Consider the following 4,921-nt stretch of genomic DNA (forward strand, 5'->3'; position numbering starts at 1 on the left):
TTCTTGTACGGTGGAAATGGTTTTATTGGTTCAACTCCATTTGTTGGACACTTTATGGTCTAATTGCAGCACAATTGGGTGATGTGGATTCTAAGATAAATACAATAGAAGGAAAATACAAAAATACTATATTTTGGGAGAAGCTACTTCTTGAGAGTTGTATTTTACATGGTGTGCATTCATATTTTATTTTCTGTGATGTTTCCTTTTCCATTGAAACATTCAACTTTCAGATTTAGGCATCAAAGAAGGGGGTGCTACTACATACGAAGTCCTGATATATAAAATTTACGCTGTTAAGAATGGATTTCATTGAACTTGATAACATTTCTGCAACTCCAGAAATCAGTCTTTTCAATCTGTTAAATATGTTATAAAGATTAATGTATATCACGCCAATATTACGAGGGATTTTGCCATCTGTAGCCTCGAAGACTTCCAATTTTCTCTATAACGAAGATCTAGCTTAATAGAACATTTCCTTTTTCCTTCATAATGATCAATAATGAATATACGACAAAAATCAAATCTACATAAAGTAACATAGTGTCCATTCTTGGTAAGATTTTTGCTGAATTGACTTGAGCAACGGAAAAGCATGCGAGAGATATGATTGAGATTGGGCCCGAGTTCACTAAGTGAGCATTACAAAATTTTGCACAGAAATTATTTTATCAAATTCATCGATGGTCACTCATGGATATCAGTAGCCCCCAAGCAAAAAAGCTAAGATACTGAAAAAGAGCAAACTATATATTAAGCCCAATCAAATATCAATGGCATCAGAAATCGGATATTTTGTATCGCAATTAAATTATACATACAGCACTAGGACTGATCTCTTGAAAACTGATGTTTTAGCGTATTCCGTTCCCTAGTCAAGAATATCTGATTCCATGAACTGCACCGAGGATATTATTACAGCATACATACTATCCAACAGATTCAGACACAGAGGCAACCATATTCTCATACAAATGCCACATATTTACTAATACCATGCTTATCATATTCCTAGAACCATGCTAACTGAACAAGGCTGACTAATATATATATATCAGAACAAAACATAATTAAATCCTCCAAACCCTCTTAAAGAAAGCTTAGGATGATATGGAGTAAAAAGTAAATGCCTGCATGATTTTTCGATCACATGCCTGAAAAGAGATGCACCATCATCCTAAAACTCCAGATGCATAAGAGCCTCAAAATTAGAACACAAAAGCAAATCAAGCTTTATTTGGTCAAATTTATGAAATCCAACAAACTAAAATTCTAAGACTGCTTAATCATATTTGTACATAGTAGTTCAACATGAGTTTGATGTTCATGTTTTAACTGTTGGCCTCATAAGTCCCATGCCAGAACCACTTCCAACATGTTTAAAATCGGTTGCCTCCAAGTGGTCCTCGTGACCAGAAAATCCAGTACCTCCTTTTTCCAGCGTGATCAAATGCTTTTCTTTGCGGCTTCTATTGCAGACAAAACAAACCCCATCTAATTTAACAAATTTCTCTGCACACTTTTTGCAATAAATATGGCCACAAGTGCTGATTGCCATTAGTGTATGCCTGTTTGTTAGTGTATCTTTGCAACTAGGGCAAATAGAACTGGCCCCCAAAACCTCAGATTTTTTATCATGTCGATCCTTGGTAAAAATAACTGGAAAAAGAGACTTCAACTTCAGTTTCTCTTTACCCTCTGGGCAAATTGTATCAAGTGAAGGTGCCTCAACTTTTGCTTGAGCCTCGGGAGTTGCTAATGGCAGCCAAAATGCTTTCATTGTCCGAAGAGCCTCCGCTTCAAATGTAGTCACTTTAACACTATTGGCCCCATGAAAACTATTTTTGTCTCGAATGTGATTTTTGTCATTATATTGAGGTACAACACCATTGTTTTGTTGATCAAATGCATCAAGTTCCTGTTGCCTCTTTAACAAAAACTTCTCTTCTTCCTCCTCCTTCTCCTATTTTTGATGTGCTTCATAGCTTGCAAGTTTCCTGTCAAATCATACACCGATAACACCAGCAACTTACAATACCCACTCATAAAAAATTTAAATTAAAAACCTAAATATATCAAATATTTTGTACTCTCAACATTGAAGTGTCGGCAACCTAAACTAGTCATTCTACTGATAATGAATAGGGATACAATCCCAGCAACACTTGTTTCTACCATGTAGTATCCAAAATTCTAGCTTAAACTATATGCAACGAATAATATGACCCCATAGTCAAAATATGCATAGTGGCATCCAAAGCTCAAAGCAGATTAATGTCAATTATGATCAACCTCGGTACTATGATAACTGAGCCATACAAATGTCCAACTCCATTGAATCCAGATTAACAAGAGCCATCAAAGCAGACTAATGTCAATTGTAATCTACCTTGGTACTATGATAACTAAGCCATACAAATGTCCAATTCCATTGAATCCAGATTAACAAGAGACATCAAGAAATAAATGGAATAATATTATAATCCTGTTGGCCATCTGATGTAGATCTGAAATTCCCAACAAATCAAAAGGCAGTGCCATTCATACAAAATGTAACCATATGATTCCTTCAAAGAAAATAACATAGACCCTGGACAGACATAAGAGCTTTATTCTGGCAGGTGGAGGGATATCATCTACCCAGGCAAAGAAGGTCTAGTAACCAGTCCAACAGGCTGCAGTCTGGAAGCAAGTTGAAGCACTTGCAATGATGATGGGACGGTTAAAATTTGGTAGCCTTGACCCTCAATACAGTTGACCAAAGAGTTTCAGGTTGTGGGTTGTGTTGATGCTGCAACATTGGTGGATAAATGTCAGATGGAAGTCCTAGGTGACTCTCTCTTTGAAAATTTTTCCAAAATATGCCACCTTTGCTGCAGCAATGTCCATCACTTGATACTTCTCGTCTAACTCTTTGGCTTTGCTTAAAGTATCTTTTCCTAGGGTATAACCTTTTGAAAGCATTATTGTAACCACTTTTACTGCCTGGTCAGCAAAATGGAACAAAAAATCTCAGTTGCTTATCAAGGACTTCAAACTGTCCAATAACAGCAATGTTAATATCCTCAGAATATCATAGGCTAATTGAGAAAATCATTTTTCAGTCTAAGAAGTATGACTTTCTAAATTTTGATGTAATATCTAAATTTTACTTTTCTCCATTGGTAAGGTAGCACTCAATGCATATATTGAATCTTCAGAAGACGATAAAAGAAGAAAATCCTGTGCTCTTCTATCTCAATTTCAAAATGCCATGTCATTCTGAATGTGACTATATTCAGAATGCCATGTCAATCTGAATTTTTTCATGGAAACCGTTTTGTTCACCTTCAAGCATTGGCTGTTGGACCCACTTGGTCAGATTCTCGCCAACGATTTCCCAGAAGGAATGCTGCACCGTATTGAAAAAGAGGGCACCGAACGATATCCCTATCAGAACAAAGCAGTATTTCTTGATTTCATTTTTTATGTATAACAGATTAGGGTTGTAATAGATGCTCAGCACGACACTCAAGATGTAAGCGAAGAGTGCGCTTATGGAACCGCAGACCATGGACCCTACGGATCCTAGTAGGGCATAGGCCCATTCTGGGGCATTCATCTTGACTAGTCTCCAGAATGACCCTGCCTGCTCTATGAAGGGTACCTTCTCTGTTTTATGTGCTGAGTTGACATTGACAGATGTGTTGAAATGAGAAGTTGAGAAGTCTGAAAGCCATAAGAAAAGAATTTCTTCCAATTATGGGTGAGCTCACATAATTCCTTGCGCTGGAGGGCCTGGAAATGGGTAAACAAACAAAAAATCAAAACGAGAATACAAATCTATGTTCATTCTATTTCCCCTTTCTTCCCGGGATCATTCAAACTGATAAATATTGAGAATTTATGGAAGGTACAAAACAAGTTTCCTTTATATCTTGGTGATGAATGCGTGGGTCATTCAGAATGTGACAAAATGTAAAAGTCCATAAACTTCTACACTCCAGAATGACCCTGCCTGCTCTATGAAGGGTACCTTCTCTGTTTTATGTGCTGAGTTGACATTGACAGATGTGTTGAAATGAGAAGTTGAGAAGTCTGAAAGCCATAAGAAAAGAATTTCTTCCAATTATGGGTGAGCTCACAGAATTCCTTGCGCTAGAGGGCCTGGAAATGGGTAAACAAACAAAAAATCAAAACGAGAATACAAATCTATGTTCATTCTATTTCCCCTTTCTTCCCGGGATCATTCAAACTGATAAATACTGAGAATTTATGGAAGGTACAAAACAAGTTTTCTTTATATCTTGGTGATGAATGCGTGGGTCATTCAGAATGTGACAAAATGTAAAAGTCCATAAACTTCTACAGAGCAACATCTAAAGTACCAATAAACACTATAAGGGTTAATGGGAGAAGCAAAACTACAATTTAAGAAAAAATATTTATCTCTGGACCGAACAAAACCATTATAATTTGAGGAAAAAAAATGAAGGATTGTATGAGAAGGCATCCAAACAGTTTGGTGGAAAATCTTTCACTGTAATAAAACCAGAAAAACTTGGCAGCTGCTAAATAATTTTCCAAAGAAAACCCTGAGGATCTATAAACAAACAAAACAATTATAATTTCACAACCTACTAATCTAAGGATGAAGAAAACAAGTATAATTTTATGAAGAAGAAGCTGAGGATAACCATTATAATTACAGTTTTACAGAGAAGGCCCCAAGGATTTATGGGACTGCAAAAAAAATTACAATTTTATAAAGAAGGCTAGAGGATTTATGGGAGAAACAAAACAATTCCAATTCTATAGACTTTCAGTCAGAAAAAGATTCTTGAAATACAACAGAAGAAGTAGCTCCAAACAGTTTGGTGGAAAATCTTTCACTGTAATAAAACCAGAAAAACTTGGCAGCTTCTAAATAATTTTCCAA

At 36.1% G+C, this 4,921-nt stretch overlaps 1 pseudogene; it reads right to left on the bottom strand.

The window, feature by feature from the left end:
- Positions 1-1,285: 1,285 nt before the first annotated feature.
- Positions 1,286-2,838, bottom strand: LOC149204887 (E3 ubiquitin-protein ligase CSU1 pseudogene; annotated as a pseudogene).
- Positions 2,839-4,921: the final 2,083 nt, after the last annotated feature.

Source organism: Pinus tabuliformis, chromosome 1_2 (assembly GCF_031772625.1).
Source record: "Pinus tabuliformis cultivar Carrire ecotype Pingquan chromosome 1_2, CPIR1, whole genome shotgun sequence".
Classification (NCBI taxonomy): domain Eukaryota; kingdom Viridiplantae; phylum Streptophyta; class Pinopsida; order Pinales; family Pinaceae; genus Pinus; species Pinus tabuliformis.